At 33.7% G+C, this 19,410-nt stretch overlaps 1 pseudogene across 2 annotated transcripts; it reads left to right on the top strand.

Moving 5' to 3' along the window:
* The first annotated feature begins 9,538 nt into the window (after window positions 1-9,538).
* Window positions 9,539-11,420, top strand: LOC148783339 ((R,S)-reticuline 7-O-methyltransferase pseudogene; annotated as a pseudogene). Of its 2 annotated transcripts, XR_016049587.1 has the most exons (2): window positions 9,546-10,338; window positions 10,884-11,061. The product of XR_016049587.1 is annotated as a (R,S)-reticuline 7-O-methyltransferase pseudogene, transcript variant X2 (transcript). The 2 variants fall into 2 exon arrangements; XR_016049586.1 differs by having other exon boundaries at window positions 9,539-11,420.
* The last annotated feature ends 7,990 nt before the right edge of the window (window positions 11,421-19,410 follow it).

The following is a 19,410-nucleotide window of genomic DNA, read 5'->3' as shown; positions in this document are numbered from 1 at the left end:
GGTTGATTGGGTATTAGAGATAAGAGTAGGCAGCACCAACTTCAGCCTCTCTGCGAAAACCATAGCAATGATCTCATATAGGCTTGTCAGCAAACTTATGGGTCTAATATCAACAAGACTAGAAATCAACCCTTTCTTAGGAATCAATGCCACAAAGGTAGAATTAACACCTTTGAAAATTTGACCCCTAATCATAAAACTTTTCACTAATTGAAGCACTTCATGTTTAACCAACAGCCAAAATTTATGGAAGAATGCCAAAGGGAAACCATTAGGTCCTAGTACTTTGTCCTCAGATAAGGCAAAAACAGCCTTATGTAACTCCTCACTGGTGGCTTCCTTCTTCAGTTCAAAACACAAATTTAAAGGAAGCCTATTAAAAGAGATTCTATCCAGTGATGGAGAGAAAACAACCTCTTTAGAAAAAGCTTTTTCTAAATAAATAAACAGATTTTAAAGTACAAAAAATGGTGCATCTTGTAATATATTATCTAAATTGTCTGTTCTCCAGATTTTTATGTGTTTGTAGATCAGTTTGATATGTACTTTTTTCGAGTTTGAAATTCATATTTTTATGTGTTTGTAGATCAGCTTGATATGTGTTTTTCTTTAGTTTAAAATTTCATAAGTAGTAAATTTCATAGGTGATTTAAAAAATGGATCGGTGCCCCGGATTGGGCACCCAAAAACCCAAAAATCCATTCAGATCGATGAATCAGCGTTTCGAATCGGGAATCGGCCGAATCGGTCGAATTCAGCCTTAACAAAAATTCAAAAAAATATATTAAAAATCATTATAAATGTTGTTTTTTAGTAATCCAATAAGAAATGAGGTACTATATTAATAAATTTTATTTCTTTGTATCAATATATGAAGATTGAGATGTTCTTTTCTCATCAAACATTTATTAAAGAGAAAAGTTTATATAGAGCCGAGGCTCTAAACAATCAAATTTGAGCCTACATCAAAAATTTCACTAAAAGAGGTTGTTTTGAAGCTAAAATATCTTCAAATTGATCATCTCGACATCAAGATACATGGACAAGAGGAAAATATGGATCATAAGTTTTGGAAATAGTGTATTTTGTGAAGCATTTTTGGGCCGTCAATTTTCAAGATTTTCAAGTTTGCAAATATATCTCGATCTACACTATTTTTTAAGCTTTAAAATTTATAAATAAATATAAAAATATGTTTTAAGGCTATCACAAAGATTTCCAATATTGAAACCACATTTCTCGACACTATTTGAAGGTAGGCTCTAATTTGATTGTTTAGAGCCTAGGCTCTATAAAAACCGAACCCTTTATTAAAACCTAGCTAAATACAATATTATACATTGAAATTAGAATTATTAGTTTGTATTTTATTATTTTATCATCATTTTACTATACAAATAAGAATAAATTTGAAATTTGTCTTATAGTATCATCTAATTTTAAAAATATAATTTACAATTATAACAAAAAATAATACATTGCATAATTTATAATATAAATAAATTAATAAATAAAATATAAGACATGGTTATCATTTTAATTAGTATAATTATTAATTACAATATTATAATAAACGTGATTAAAAAAACAAAGGTATGACCCTCACAAATAAATAAATCTAAGATATAATAATTAGTGTGGATAGAAATATAGAATTTAAAAGTATAAATTTACAATCATATTTAAATAAAATTAATTAACAAATAAATAAATTCATACTTGTAATATAGGGTAATTGATAAAGTAACTTAAAAATAAATTCTTAAGTGGTATAAGTTAGTGTTATTTTCTCTCTTAAAATATCCCATAAACTAATTTTTTTTAATATTCAATAAACTAATATTAGTGTTATTTTTTTATTTTATTAATATCCTATGAGCTAGTACTAATTTTTTTAATTCTAATTAGCTAATAGTCTAATATTAATCATATAATAAAATAATCCCATGAGATAATAGCCTAATAGTATTGGTCTCTTTATTTTGATTTTTTGATAAGTAAATTTCAATTTTTTTTTGGTGAAAGATAGGTATGGTGGGCCGTATCTCCCAATTATTATTTTTAATAATTTTATTTCTTTTTTTATCAAGTAATTTAATGTCAGGCACACACACACCTCCCTTATTGAGAAGAAAAATAAGAAGACGGTTTTGTCAAGGTAATTTTTTTAAAAATTTTTGTCAAGGTAACTTCTATTTTTTTTGTCATAACTTTTATTTTTTTGCCAAAATAACTTTTTAGTGTTGCCTAAGGTTTGAACTAGGAACCTCTTGAGAGGGAGACGGACATAATAACCGACTAAACCACAACCCCACTTGTTAACTTATTTTTTATAATAAAAAGATATATTGTTTGACCTTTTCTAGCCCTAAATACTATGCTCAAATCCCACATCGGAAAAACGAAAGAAGTTTGAGGTCTATAAAAGCCTCCTCAGTACCATGGTTTATCGAGTGCGCAAAAAGCCTGATCAAACCTGAGGTTGACAAGCACACATGGCAACACGGTCGCATCAAAATCCATCGTCGCCCGACTTGCCTATTCTGTGACCTTTAGAATTGACACGAGATGACCGATTCCCCTATCAGGCCCGAGTCTGAGCTGACTCCGCGATTTTTAAACGACTGCTTGTAACATTGTAACATTATGAAGTTTACTCGTTTAAGAATAATAACAAACTACAAACTTACATTATGAAGTTTACTCTTTTAAGAATAATAACACACAACAAACTTAGAACAACATGAAACTTATTCATGAACCGATCTCTATAACCAGCACAACATCAGTCCAATATTGTTTATCTGTTACTTTTTTAAATTGATATCATTATTTTGAATTTTGTAAGGGAAAAATCCTTTTTTTAATATTTCTTTTTTATGTCATAACATTGAAACTTATACTGGATTTTATTTTTCTTTTTAATCATATTATATAGAAGTGCTTTTTAATATTTTTTAATCAATTTTAATTATAATATTAAATTTAATAATTATACAGTGATAATAAATTATCGTATTTTATTTGTTAATTTATTTACATTATAAATTATATACTGTAGTATTTTTTTGCTATAGTTGCAAATATATTTTTTAAAATTAGATGACATTATAAGACAAAATTTAAATTTATTTTTATTTGTATAATAAATTATTTTTAATACCATATACAATTAATAATTATATTGATATCCAAACAAGGAAACAATGTCTCAATATTCACATTTTTTTGCAAATAATGAAACTACATCATGTACCACTCCTAATTTCTTTTAAAAACTAAAAGAACACTATTTTTAGAGATTTATAGTGATTTTTTAGAAAAACTATTTGGGACAAAATTTGCCGATTCGGCCTATTCTCCTATCCGACACGTTGATCCACCGATCCGACACGGGTATGGGTAAAGATGATTTGGGTTACCGATCTGTTTTTTTAAACATAGGAGAAACCTATAAGTGGGACCACTCAACGATACCTTCAAAGGTTTTTCTTGAGCACAAGGTCTAAGAACAATCTGTTGGGGGACGATTTGGGTTAGCGATCTATTTTTTAAAACATAGGAGAAACCTATAAGTGAGATCACTCATCGATACCTCCAAGGGTGTTGCTTGAGTACAAGGTGTATGAACCACCTGTAGGGATGAGAATTGACCCGATTCATATCCGAAACCCATGTTTCAGACCCTATTCGGATCTAGGTTTGAACCCAAAATTTGGATCCGAATCCAAAAATCAGATCGGAAATAAAATTTGGTTCGGATCTAGGTACATTGGATCCAATCCGAATCCAGATCCAGATCCAGATCCAACCCGATTTTTTTAAATGGTAACTTTTTATTTATATATATAATTTTTTAAATAGTAGATAATCCTAATTCGAATCCAGATCTGATATGCTATTTGGCTCCAGATCTGATGCATACTATTCATCAAATTCGGATCCAAATATTCAGGATCGGGTTTTAACCTGGATCAGATGTATACTATTAGATTCCGGATCTAGATATGGTCGGATCCGGTCTTGATACATCCCGTTCTCACCCTTAACCACCTGGCAGTTTATATATTATTATTAAAAATATTTATAAATGAATTTTAATTTTATCTATTAAATAATTCAATTACTTAATTTATGCTCATACAAAGGAATTATTCTTAAAACGATTTAAATTTTCAAAAGTTTAGACTTTTAGTTTAGAGCTTTTAAAATAAATATTTGAAGTTGATGTATTATTTTTTAATAGAAACTCAAATTTTTGTCGATATGGTGCACTTTTTAATAATTTACAAAAGGGTTATGTTAGGGTGCTCACACTTTGGAGTAATGGAAAATTGTTTCATGCGGGTTGGACCGCATTTCTACATCTGCGGTCAGTAAGTATAAAGCATCCATCTTAAATATAGATGCAAGTAGTTGTTCCGTCTAAAAATAATAGAAACTAATGGTCCAAATGTTTTCTTATTAGAATTATTATTTCTATTTTTTATTTTCATATTCATGATCTCCATGTTAGAGATTATATATCCTTAAAACTTAGGTCTTAAAATCCATTTCAAAAATAGATTTATTAAGAGGCTTGCATTTCTACATATGCGGGTTTGGTCACATCAAAACCAAATCCATGGAGTAATGTATCATTGTATTCAACAAATTTTGGACACTTTTATATCGTTGTTTTGTATATAGAGTATTTTTTTAATAGGGATTTGTATATGGAGTACTTTTTTAATAGGGATATTTTTTGTCATTAGAAAGGGTATGATGTCATCTACACGAGGTGTGACATCAGTGGCTAATATCACACCCCATGTAGATGACGTCACAGCAATGACCAAAAATACCCTTACTGAAAACAAGGTCAATGTACAAAACAATGGTATATAAGTGTCAAATTTTATTGAGTATAATGATAAATTACTCTATAGTGTAAGTACCCTAATATAACTCTTTACAAAATTGGTTTATTGTTAAGATAATAAAGGATTTTAGTATCTTTTCCAATAAAGGTATTAGTTATCATGGAAAAAAAAAAAACATGACTTTTGTGGTGCATTTCTTTTACTTTGGTATTTAATGTAGGCTGCGGTTTGTATAGAGATGAGACTCTAAACAATTAAATGACAACCCACCTTCAAATAGTATCAAGAAATATGGTTTTCATACTGAAATTTTTTTTTATTGCTTTAAAATGTATTTTCATCTTTAATTATAAAATTTAAAGTTTAAAAAATAGTGTATATCAAGCAAATCTATAAAAATCTTAAAAATTGACGGTCCAAAAATATTATAAGATGCACTATTTTAAAAACTTGAAATCCGTTTGTTTCTTATGTTTATGCATCTTTATATCCAGATGATCAATTTGATGAAATTTGTTTAAATTTTTGAGATAGACTCTTTGATTGTTTAGATCCCAGGCTTTATATAAACTTTTACCTAACACCAAAAGACTCATAAACATGTATAACGGCTACCTAAAGTGCTCCCTTAAGAGTATACTATGTAATTCCTCAATCCTAAAAAACCTACTTGTAGCATTCATAGGTCTGAAATTTAATGAATTGCATTTTAAAATGAGTATTTAAAAAGGAAAAGTGGAAATTTTAAATTGTTAATAGAACTTTTAGGCGATGGATCATGTAGCTAGAGGACCGTAAAACACTTATAAGTTAGACTATTGTTAATTACTAGGAAAAGTATTCTGTAGCGACGGGTGGTAGGGTGCGCAAGCACCCTTCCAATGGTTGAGATTTCGTTGGGCCGTATCCAACGACAGAAAATTAGATTTGTATTTTATTTTTTTATTTTTTATTTAAATAATATATTTATCTGAATTTTGAATTTTAGGCATATTTTTATAAATATAACTAAATAAAAATGATTAAAAATATTTTAAGTAATAATGACCAAAATACCTTTATATTTGTTTCGGTCAAAAGTTTTTGTTTAAATTGTTTTCTTTATTAATTTCAGTCAATCTTATAAAAATGAACCTAAAACAAAATTTTCATATTAATATAATTTTTAAATAAAAAGTTTTAAAAAATGAGATTTATTATTGGCCCTTGGATAAGCAATGATTCATCTGAACCATTAAAATGTCGATTGTTGTAGACGCAATAACAAACCTAATTACTATTCTTTACCTTATGAGTGTGTTATTGATGTCCTTAAAAATTTGAATTTGAGTTCTCCAAACCTCAAAACAATTTCTTGAATGCCACGTGATGATGAACCTGGTGGCGTGTGAGATGATATGTTCTTGTATTTGTGTTCTTCTTTTCTCTAGAATAAAGTTCTGAGAGTTTTTTCTCTCTTTGTTTTTATTTTGATGTGGTCCATTAGGTAAAGTATCAAGGGTTGCCCCTCTCTCTAAAAAGGAGATAGGTTCTTTGCCATAACGCTGTGTTTCTTGATTTAGTTCATTTTTGTCCGTGAGTGCATCAAGACAAAGACTTTCCCCTATGAAAAATTGACGATCTTTATTTGGTTTATTATGTTTCGTCCCACTACTCTAAATGGACTTAGATCATCATAGTTTTTTTCCAATTACTTGTTGTGCACTTATTTTTAAATAAGTTTAGAAAAGGTTTATACAAGGTTGGTTACAACTTCAAACTGTAGAAAAAAGACACGCCCATAAAAAATGTACATCTCGTAATATATTATTTAGACTGTCCGTTCTCAAGATTTTTATGTGTTTGTAGATCTGCTCGATGTGTATCATTTTTTTAGATTGAAATTTCATAATCGGATGTTAAGTAGTTTTCAGTTGAAGCTAAAAGAGAATGGAATGCCTAACTAGAGAAAATAAAAAATCAAACTTTAAAAGAACACAGTTAGGTAGGAGGATTTTATGCGCGAGTTTTAGTAGGGTATGAGTTGTCACCCAGAGGTCTATCTTTTGGTTTAGGAAATAGCTTATATTTTAAGTTAAGTAGAAATTATTTTTCATTATTTTTTAGAAAGAGAAGATAAATAAGATTTAAAGAGATTGATGAGATAGAGATTTATGTGGGAGTTAGAGAGAGAAGAAAGAATGAAAAGGTGGCATGTGAATTTTAGAGAGAGAGAGATATAGTTTATGTTTTTGGGTTTATTTATTTATTTATTTATTGTCTAAGTGTATTTAAAGGAAAAAGTCCCTCATTATAAAAAAAGAGAGATTGGAGATTCAGTTATGAGTTGATCTTGTAAAATGATTTTTTTGAGTGGACTCCCTTGCAGACCTAGATAACGGGTATTTTCTCTCATCTTTTGTTTTTTTTTTAATCATTCTGGTTATCATTTTCTCTTTACATCAGTTGGTATCAGAGCTCTAAGATCCATGCTGATAACAAATAACTGATGATCTAGGTATGGAGTTTCTAGATCAAATATTTGAGATATTCAAAGAAGACCTAGTAGTGCATATTAACAAATTTATAGAACAAAGTCTGTGATATCTATTTCATAGTTGGCAATCTGAGGAAGAAGAACATAAAGAGGTAGAAGATCAAGAATCAACCAATAATCCAAACATTGGATTTGAGTAAAGAGAAAATAATTGGATTTGAAGAAAGAATTTGGGTCTTTGTAAAAAGATCTTTTGGGTGGACTCCCTTGCAGACCTAGAGAGATTGTATATTCTCTCAACCCTTTTATTTTTTATTTTTAATTCTAGTTATTATTTTCTCACTGCCTCAGAAGGTATGTTCTGATATATGATCAGAGGCAAGATCTGGTTTCAGATGGCAGTTTCATATGGTTTTCTTATGATGGTTTTCACAAAGTGGTTATATATATATATATATATATATATATATATATATATATATATATACAAAAAGTTGGTATAATTAAACTGTAGCTTTTAAATCTTCAAAACATCTTCAGAGCAATGTTTGTAACCTCAGACTCGGGCAAGTCCATTACCAAGTTCCTCGGTCTTGGCACCCTGCAGGGCTCGTAACCCTCCCCATCTCAGATTTATATTACAATGGTACAGTACCTGGGGCTAAGTTACCGTAGAAACTCGCCTAAATACCGTAGCAATTCGGTCAATTTTCTGCTTAATTTCCTAGTTTCATGGACTTGATAAATGGAAGAGTTCAACATAATTTTTTGTCGAATTCAAAAAAATGCAAGTTTTTCATGGTGATTGGTTTCTTAAGCCTAGTTTTGCATTCTTCATCAAATGAAAGGCTTCTTAAAAATAAAATACAAAAACATTGCACTTGCAATCCTTTTAAGGACAAGGTTTCTATGCGGCCAGCTCGCATATTGTAGAAATGCAAGCTTGGCAATAAATATATTTTTTAAATATAATTTGATCCTAATTTAAAGAGAATATATAATCTTTAGATGGATCACCTATTTACATCCATCTTTAAGATGGCTACTTTATACGTTTGGACCGCATATTCTAGAAATGCGGGCCAGCCCGCATGAAACATGTTTCCATACTTTTACTTTGGATTTACTATTCACACAGTTTTAGAGAGCTTGGGTTAATCACATCCGAACTCCAAACCAGAGTCTAGTTTCGGGGTTTTGATATGGGTCATTTAAGAACACTTTGACAAATACCAAGGCATTGATTCATACCGAGCACAAGGATTGGAGGATCAATGGGAGTGGAGATGGGGCATTGGAGTTAAGGGGGGCGATGCCTCAACATAACGTCCCACCCTCCATTCCCACCGTTAATATGTACAAAAAGAAAAGAGAGAAAAAACGAAGAAGAAAAAAATTGGAAGATCAACCTTGAAATTTCAAAATTTCCAAGTCAACATCAATTTTTTTTTACAAAAGTTCTGCAAAATGTTTCCAAGATATTTGAAATTTTGCCTGTGCATATTGATGAGTTGGGGCAACTACCCAAATCCTTAATCTTTAAGGGCATCAAGCAAAAAGAGAGAAGTAAATTAACGTTCAAAAAAATAAAATAAAAAAGTAAGGTAAATCATAAAGGAAAATTAAAAAACAAGAAACGACCTCGTAAGGAAAGTGCAAAATCTTTCCCAGCAACCTAAACTACCCATGGAAATTTGAAACAAACATAATTTTGTTCCCCTTAATTTTTATTGAACGCCAAAATTTGAAACAAACATAATTTTGTTCCCCTCAATTTTATTGAAGGCCAAACTTAGCAATAAATTCCTCAAATTATACTTAACCAAGCAAGCCTTACTTAGGGATTGGAATAATGAAAGTTTCATTAGAAAAACCTTCTGTCTCTCTCACTCTCTGGTTCCCTTCTCTTGCATTCAAAGTCACACAACTTCCATTACATTTCACCATAAAAGTAACCAACAGAAGAAGAGGAGTAAAGCCAAGTCACTTCAGGCATCAATTTCTAATAAAACATATGTAAACACTAAGGCCCCACTTCCAAAACAAACAAAAGAGAAATAAACGCAAAAAAAAAAAAAAAACTTCCCCCAACTTGCCTTAGATGAAAAAAAAAAAAAAAAACCAAAGAAATACGAATACATACAGCCTCTGCTTCCTATATAATCTTCCGATTATGAGGCTTAGGAATGTACAAGGACTAAAGATGGAGATGCAGGATGAGGATGCACTTGGCCAGGCTGAGTTCTGGCAGATCACCTTAGCCTTCGTCGACAGTCTCACACTCAAGTGTGCAGTCGAGCTCGGCATACCCCAGATAATCCATGCCAAAGGTCAACCCCTCACCCTCTCAGAGATCATCACCTCACTGCAAGCTCCCTCCCCCGACTCAAGTTGTCTCTCACGAGTCATGCGCTTCTTGGTGAAGAAGCAGGTGTTTAGTGAAGAGGTGAAGGTGGGTGAGGCCTACTACAGGCTCACTCGTGCCTCCAAATTGCTGGTGAGGCCGGGGGCATCGGGCCTTGCTCCCATGCTCACCATGCTGAACCACCCTATTTTCCTTGCACCATGGCACTGCTTTAGCCGTTGTGTGGTGGAACGGGTTGATGCCTTTGAAAAGGCTCATGGTAGCAAGTTATGGATGTATACAGCAAATAATACTGGTGCCAATGACATATTCAATGAGGCCATGGCTAGCGACACTGTGGTAGTTCTTGAAGCCTTGCTCTCTGAGTATAAATCAGGGTTTGCAGGCTTGACATCATTGGTTGACGTAGCTGGTGGTACAGGGACCGCGGTGAGTGCGATAGTGAAGGCGCACCCGCATATCTCAAGGATCAATTTCGACCTCCCCCAAGTTGTGTCGAGTGCACCAGAGCATCCGGGTGTTGTTCATGTCAGCGGTGACATGTTCATCTCTATCCCACATGCCGATGCAGTTTTCATGAAGGTATTGGCCCATTGTTCATCTCTATCCCTCGTGCCGATGCAGTTTTCATGAAGGTATTGGCCCATTGCATACTTTGTCTTGGACCTTGGCCGAGGTGAGTTATTCGGCGGGGAGTAACCCGGCTAAGTTCATGTCATATTGAAAAAGAAGAGGATAATAAAATGGAATAAGGTATATATATAATAAGATACTTATCTTTAACACAAATATTTAAATTGCTTATTGGGAAAAAGTGCACAGGGGACTTATTTTTTATCTTTTAAAAAAATTAGAAACATTTATTGTTCAAAATAAAAAAAAAATGGGATCCTGCCAGGCGGGATTAAAACCTTAGACATAAAATCGGTAAGCCGAGGCCGAGTAACTTGGCGGGGTCCGAGTCTCCTCTGCCGAGTCCTAAAATAGTGATTTCTCCTTTATTTGTCGTAGTTTTCTGACTAACTAGACAGTGAAGAAGAAATTTTGTATCCTCATCTTTCTCTATCTCTTTCCTCTCATTGATTGCCAAAAACATTTGGTATGTAATGCTCCCTCCATTCCATTCTCCTCTCTCTCCCCTTCTGCACTTGAGTAAATAGTTCATTTCAAATTGGTGCAGTGGATTTTGCACGATTGGGACGAAGACAATTGTGTGAAATCTTGAAGCAGTGCAAGAAAGCAATCGCAAAGAAAAGTGGGAAGTTGATCATCGTCGACGTGGTCTTGCGTCCTGAGGATGATACAAGTGCTTTTTCAGACTCAAGGTTGGCATATGACCTCGTCATAATTGCATTTCTATTAGGAGGCAAACAAAGGACTGAAAAAGAATGGAGGGCTCTATTGAGCCAAGGAGGTTTCAGCAAATGCAATATCATATCTCTTCCAACACTGCAGTCCATTATTGAAGCATTTTCTGATGACTAGTACTCTCTGTGTTACTCTGTAGCCTTCATGTAACCATGATTCTGATTCTGGTTCTGGCTTGTCTCTTCTTTTGTTAAACTACTATAGAAACAAAAGTTTGTTATGTAAAATAATTTCACCACTTGCTTGATTTGGGAAACAGTCACCAACTTTGTTTTGGTGATGTGAAATTCCCAACTTTGTTTGGTGATGTAAAATTCCATCTAGGAAGTCTTATAATAAGACCATTGTCTACCCAATTTATTATGGGAACCAATGCTGTAGAACTCGGCTCAGGCAGCCGACTCGCCCCTGGCCTAGCCAAGTTACAATGGTAAGTCACTAGGCCTCACCCAAGTTAAGCTCGAGTCCACCATGGGCTCCAGAAAATCAAATATTTTTGGGGAAAAACCCAATAAAATCATAAAATCACTGATTAATTTATATTATGAAGGAGAATTGACATAAAAAATAGAAACAATTTCGGCTTGCAAGACGGCCATATTTTCTTACCCTTCGTTTACTTATTGATCTTGCACAAGTTCCCTTCTTTGGCTCTCGAACTGATGCATCTAAAGGAGCAATATGACTAAATAAGCTACTTCGTTAAACAAGTTACTTAGTGAACTCAGACTTGTGTAAGAAGATAATGCCACTTCATTGTGATAATTAGAGTATATTGTTTTACAAAGGAATCTAGTCTTCTATGATAGTACTAAGTATATTCATGTTCAGTATCACTTTTTTCGTGATGTGATAGAAGACAGAAGAATTTTATTTAAAAAATTCATACTTATAACAATCAATCAGATATGTTGACTAACCCCATTGGGAATGGAACTTCATTTGATGCAGAACTTCCTTGGGGCTTATAGTTACTTAATGATTGGTAACTGATGGACAACAATTTTGGAGCAGACTTGTCCAAATGCAAACATGTTTTCAAGTTGGAGAATATTAGCATGAATCCGACTTTCTTATCTTTAAAGAACTTGAGATATTTCATGCACACCTAATTTCCCTATTTGCATGGCGATCCAATTTTATAGGTTGGGAATCCTTTTGGGTTTGGAAAAATCATGTAAATCTATGGGACATAAATAGACTTTCCTACTCCTTTAAAAAGGGGAATAGGAAACACTCACGTGGGTGCTTACTTGGGCTTTCTTGTTTATAAAATATATTTTGTAGAGGGAAAAAGTGCAAGAGATATAGATTTATAAAATATATTTTGTAGAGAGACAAAGTGCAAGAGAGATAGAGGGTGAGATTTTGTGTCATTTGGGTGGGTCTTCTAGTTTTGGGCGGGTCTTCTAGAGAGAAAAAAAATGTATTTTAAGATTTGTGAGATAAAGCTTGTAAATCTTTATATCCTCCACACTTACATGGTGTTTTTTTATTATTGGAAGAAACTTTTGCAAGATGTAGACAACTTGCTAAACTACGAAAATCCTTGTGTCGTGGTTCTTTTAATTTCGTTTGCTATTTTTTTTTTCCTTCATTTTTTCCAAACCATAGTTTTTATCCTCTACAAATATCTTCTGGGGTTGAGTTTTAACATGATATTGTAGTTTTTGTGTTTTAGCCAAAATTTCTCTAATAATTATGGGGACTTTAATATGTATATTTAATTATTTAATATTATGGAATAAATTTTTATTTAGACAGGTAAATTCAAATTGTACATTATTCAAAGATTTTAAAATTTTTGTTTATAATAATGTGTTGGATATAATGATATCCAAAATCACCCACATATAAAATCCCATATTATGTGGGATTGAGATTGATATTGATAAGTTTCCTAAAAGAAATAGAAATCTAAAAGGATTAGGACTCTTTGGTATATCTCTTAGTTTTGAAATATATGTAACATTTATAGGAAATTTCCTATTTAGTACGAATTCCTAATCTTATATATATAGGATGAAAGTGCAGAGAATTTGTATGCCCTATTTGGGTTACTATATGGGAAAGGTGGCTTCTTCTAAAGAGAGAGACAGGGCCTCCTCTACATAAGTGGCAAGGCCTCATTTATAGAGAAGTGAGTTTCCTATGGAGAGAAACACCACAATGAGCCTCATGTAGATTGAGATGCTGGTTTCTTGTAGAGAAGTGATTCCTATGAAGATTTTGGGTGGTTTCTCCTTTTAGTAAGAGAAAGTCTCGATTGCACTCAAGGGTCTCTTCTTGGACAACGGTTTAGCTGTGGAATAGATATGGGTCTCTTCCTGGACAATGGTTTAGCTCTAGAAGATGAGTATCTTCCTAGACAATGGTTTAGTTGTAGAATAAATATGAGAGATGGACGGGTCGTGCCAATCTGGAGAGCGAGTCTAAAAGGGTTTGCTCAACTGGGTTTTGTCAAGGGTTAGAGAGGTAACTCTATGTCCCAAAATCTATGGCGTAATTTTCATTGGTATAATGGATTTTAGGTTGTCGTTTCGTGGATGTAGCCCTCTTGTGCTGAACCACATAAATCTTTGTGTTCTTGTGGTGTGTGATTCATGTTTTATTTATCGTATTGTGGCTCGCATATCTTTGTTTCTAGCTTGTATATCGTTCCGTGGATGTAGCCCTCTTGGGGTAAACCACACAAATCTTTGTTTCTAGCTGAATAAATACACAATCTTAGTGGGATCCAACTTTGGGGTTTTTGTTTTCGCATCTACGAGGGTTATTAAATCTAACAAGTGGTATCCGAGTGCATGGTTCAGTACGAGGCTAATGTTTGTGCATTCGGTTGAAGCAAAACACAAGGCAAAATATGCGAGTGTTTTATTTGAGGTGGAGAAATATAATGACAAGCACAATTTTTCAGCAATAATGATGAAGGAATTTATATGGAAAACGATGAAGAATCCGTAAAGCAATACAATTGATGTTGGCATGGTGAGCAAGTGATTTTGATATCAAGGTGGAAATTGTTGGATATAGTGATATTCAAAATCACCCACATAAGGAAATCCAATAATATGAGGGATTGAGATTGTTATTGATAAGTTTCCTAAAAGAAATAGAAATCCAAAAGGATTAGGACTCTTGAGTACATCTTTTTGTTTTGATATATATTTATATAACACCTATAGGAAGTTTCCTATGTAGTGTGGACTCCTAACCTTATATGTATAGGATGTAAGAGCAGAGCATTTGTGTGCATAATTTGAGTCACCATATGAGAAAGGTGGCTTCCTCTAAAGAGAGAGGTTGGGCCTCCTCTGTTCCAGAGTTCTCCTCTAGAGACAAGGCGTCCCCTTAGAGAGAAGAGAGCTTCATACGAAGATAAACTCTATAGATGTGCCTTATATAGATTGAGTGGCTAATTTCTTGTAGAAATGCAATTCCCATAAAGATTTTGGGAGGTTTCTCCTTTTAGTGAGAGAAAGTCTCGGTTGCTCTCAAGGGTGTTCTTTTAGACAGTGGTTTAGCTATAAAATAAAGATGGCCCTCTTCCTAGATATCAGTTTAGCTGTGGAATAGAGATGAGAGATCGACGGGTCGTGCCGATTAGGAGAGATAGTCTAAAAGGGTTTGCTTGACTGTGCTTTGTCGTGGGTTAGAAAAGTAACTCTATGTCCTAAAATCTATGATGTAACGTTAATTGGTATTGTGGATTTCAATTTTTTGTGCCCATGGATGTAGCTCTTTTGGGGCGAACTATGTAAATCTTTGTGTTCTTGTGGTGTGTATATTTCATGTTTTATTTCTCGTATTATGGCTCGTGCACTCTCCTAATTTGTTTCTAGCTGGATTAGTACACGATCTTGGTAGGATTCAACTTTTGGGATTTTGTTTCCGCATCTAAAAGGTTTTTTAAATTCTAACTAATGGTATCAGAGTGCATGGTTCAATACAAGGCTAATGTTTGTACATTCGTTGAAGAAAATTACATAACAAAGTATGCAAGTGTTTTATTTGAAGTGGAGAAATATGATGGCAAGCACTATTTTTCAGCAAGAATGATAAAATAATTTATTTGGCAAAAGATGATGAATTCATAAAGCTATCACATGGATGTTGGCATGGTGAGCTGGTGGTTTTGATATCAAGGTGGAGATTGTGGGAAATAGTGATATCCAAAATCACCTACATATGAAAATCTCATGTTATGTGGGATTGGGATTGAGATTGATATTGATAAGTTTTCTAAAGAAAATAGAAATCCAAAAAGATTAGGACTCTTGAATATATCTCTTGATTTTGAGATATATGTAACATCTATTAGAGATTTCCTATTTAATATAGATTCCTATTCTTATATATATGGGATGAAAGACCAAATAATTTGTGTGCCATATTTGGGTCACCATATGGGAAATGTGGCTTCCTCTAGAGAGAGAGGCAATGCCACATCAGTGGCAATGCCTCTCTTAGAGAGAAGAGAACTTCATATAGAGAGAAACACCACGATGTGCCTCATGTGGATTGAGAAGCTGATTTATTCTAGAGAAGTGATTCTCATAAAGATTTTAGGTGGTTTCCCCTTTTAGTAAAAGAAAGTTTTTATTGCTCTCAAGGGTCTCTTCTTGGACAGCTGTTTAGCTGTGGAATATAGATGGGTCTCTTCCTGGAGAGCGGTTTAACTGTGGAAGATGGTTATCTTCCTGGATATTGGTTTAGCTATAGAATAGATATGAGAGATCGATGAGTCGTGCCGATCGGGAAATGAGGTCTAAAAGGGTTTGTTCGACTGGGTTTTGTCGAGGGTTAGAGAGGTAAATCTATGATATTATTTTCATTGGTATAGTGGATTTCAGTTTGCCGTTACGTGGATGTAGTCCTCTTGGGGTACCACAAATCTTTATGCTCTTGTGATGTGTGTCTTTAATGTTTTATTTATAGTATTATGGCGCGTGCTCTCTCCTATTTTGTCTCTAGCTGGATAAGTACACGATCTTGATGGGGTCAATCTTTGGGATTCTTGTTTCCGCATGTTAGAGGGTTCTTAAATCCTAACATACTGGTCATAAGAATTTCTAATGCATTTCAAAATTAAAATATCTAAAGATACTTATCAACTTAATAGCATTATCAATTCCTTGCAAATGGAAGATGTGGCTTATTTTACATTAAGATTACATACATTCTTGTTATTGGGAAACCTTTTATGGTGATAATAATGATTAATGAAAAGTTCTAAAATAGGGTGCGGTTTGTATAGAGCCTAGGCTTTAAACAATCAAATTAGAGCCTACCTTCAAATAGTGGCAAGAAATGTGATTTCGATATTAGAAATCTTTGTGATAGCCTTAAAATATATTTTCATATTTATTTATAAATATTAAAGCTTTAAAAATAGGGTAGATCAACCGATCTAAAAAAACTTGAAAATCTTGAAAATTGACGATCCAAAAATACATTACAAAATACATTATTTTCAGAACTTAAAATTCATTTTTTTCTGATGTCCATACATCTTGATGTAAATATGATCAACTTGAAGGTATTTGGGAATCAAAACAACCTCTTCTAGTGAAATTTGTGAGGTAAGCTCAAATTTGAATGTTTAGAGCCTCAGCTCTATATAAACTTTTCCCTTTAAAATATCAAGAGAAATTTTTTTTTTACTTGGAGGGTCACATTTGAATAAGACCAGCAGCTTAGTATTAAAATCCCATCCCATTCAAAAATTGCCTTCTATCTCATGGAAATTTTCCAATTATTAGTCATTATGATAAGCGCAAGTGGGGCTTTCTAAATGAGGGGAGTGCTAAGCAAGTGGGGTTATGTAATAAGGAAATTCTCGTCGATCGAGAATAGCTTGGGGCCTTGGCAGCAGTATTGACGGGCCATGGTGAATGTTAGGTTTGGTGATAGCTAAATCACCATACTCATATTTTATTCTAGAAAATTAAATATATTATGGTAAATAGAAAATAGATTTTTTGGGAAGCTAGACAGTGAGATCTTTATAAGAGAGAGTGAATGAAGACATAATACTCATTTTTTGAGGGTCATCCCTTTGGGGGTTATGGGAATGGATCTCCAATATGGGGATGGGTCTCCAAGAGAGAGAGATATAACCTCCGAGAGAGAGGAGGTATTCCTATGAGTTTTGAATTTGTTAACTTCCACCTCTAGAAAGAGAAAATCTCTATATTGCTCTTGATGTTATCTTTCCGGTAGCGGCATTGCCGTGCGAAAGACGTTGATCAACGGTATTGCTTGGTCGGGAGAGCGAGTTTAGAAAAGAAGATCGGTGATGGTTTTTTACCGATGTTTAGATATATATATATATTATAACTCCAAATTGTAATCTTCATTGTGATAATGGATTTCTTGCTGATGCCGTCGTCGTGGCCCAACGGGATGAACCACGTAAATAGTGTGTTGTTGTGACGTGCTTTTTATGTTTGTTTTTTTTCTCGTATTCGATTTATAGTTGTATTCATCTATTTCGTATTTAGTTAATTAAGTACATGATCTTGGGTAGGATCCCGGTATTTAGGATTCCCGGTTCCGCAAGCTAAGGGTTCTCGAGTGTCCTATCATTGATATCAGAGAATAAGGCGTGTATGGGGATAAGGCTTGCATTAAGAAAATGATGAATAGTGGAGTTTGATGGATACATGGCTTGAAGTGGAAAAATATGAAGGCAAAGTGTTTGTGAAAATTCTACAATGGAGGCAAGCATGAAGAAATCAAGAAATCTTTTCAATGAAGGTTGTCAAAACAATTATGATGATTTTGCTATCAAGGTAGAGATTGTTGGGTTTGGTGATAGCGAAATCACCATACCCCTTTTTTCTTTCAAAAAATTAAGGGTGTTATGGTAAATAGAAAATAGACTTTCTTGGGAAGAAAAAAAGCGAGATCTATATAAGAGAGTGAATGAAGACATAATAGCCATCCTTTGAAGGTCACCCCTTCGGAGGTTTTGGGAATAGATATCCAATATGGAGATGGGTCTCCAAGAAAGAGAGATATGGCCTCCGAGAGAGATATGGTTTTCACATGAGTTTTGAGTATGTTAACTTCCACTTCTAGAAAGAGAAAATCTCTATATTGCTCTCGAGGTTATCTTTCCGGTAGCAGCATTGCGGTGGGAAAGACGTTGATCAGCGGTGTTGCTCGGTCGGAAGAGTGGGTTTAGAGATCATTGATGGTTTTTTACCGATGTTTAGAGAAGGGTATTATCTCTTGTAACTCAAAATTGTAATCTTCATTGTGCTAGTGGATTTCTAGTTGTCGAGGCTGTGGATGTAGTCCAACGGGGTGAACCACGTAAATCTTGTATTGTTGTGGTGTGCTTTTTATGTGTACTTTATTTCTCGTACTCGATATATAGTTGTATTCATCTACTTCGCATTTAGTCAATCATGTACACGATCTTTGGTGGGATTCCAGTGTTTGAGATTCCGCGTTCCGCAAGCTAAGGGGTTCTCAAGGTCTCTACATTGAGGTCCCTGACTCCATTCTCACCGAAGGGTAAGGGCCCAAATCCCCACTGACTTACCATTTTTTAATAAGGGGCTGGGGTCGTGCTGGTAACACCCAACAATCTAATTATCACGTTGTGGTTTCCATTCCTACAACTAACACCACCCCACTAATACCTTAAAAAAAAGCTTACTCTTAATCTAGTTGAAGAAATGGGCAGGGGACTGTCTTCCCCATTAAATTACCCCAAAAAAAAATTTCTGGTGAATCTCGTGATCCGGAACTCTAACGCCATAGTGGCATTTTTTATCTTATAATATCGATTTTAGAGTCAACTATCAAGTTTTTCATAATTCTAAATACTCGTGAATCTCGTGATCCACAAAACTATGGTAATAGTGAACAATCAAGTTTTTTATTTGTTTGGAGCATTGACACAGGTTTCATGTAAATTCTACAGTAGTCTTATTGAACTAATAACTGGTTTAGTACCAGAACCCCAACCTAACATCTATCATATGGTTAGTCTACATTTGATTATGGGCTTTAGAAGGATTTTTTTTCTCTTCTAATTTTTTTAAATGGCTTTATTATCAGTAGATGAACTGTGTTAAAAAAAAAAAAATGATTTTGAGTTTGTAAAGGCTAAGATCTTAAAACTCACCGAATGAATGGTCTACATTCGTTGTTGGAGGGGATTCATTTTGACTACATCTAAGGTTCAAATTGAACTTTTTTTTTTTGGTAGTTGATTATTGAGATGAAGAGTGCGTGTATGAAACATTTTAGGGCATACAAATACAACAAACTTGGTTTTCTAAAAGTGCGGTTGCATTATACTGTATCAAAAGTAAATGGGCGGA

The sequence above is a fragment of the Amborella trichopoda genome, chromosome 2, assembly GCF_054954075.1.
Source record: "Amborella trichopoda isolate Santa Cruz 75 chromosome 2, AtrichopodaSantaCruz75HAP2 v2.0, whole genome shotgun sequence".
NCBI lineage: Eukaryota > Viridiplantae > Streptophyta > Magnoliopsida > Amborellales > Amborellaceae > Amborella > Amborella trichopoda.
This window is presented reverse-complemented; position numbering and strand designations above follow the sequence as displayed.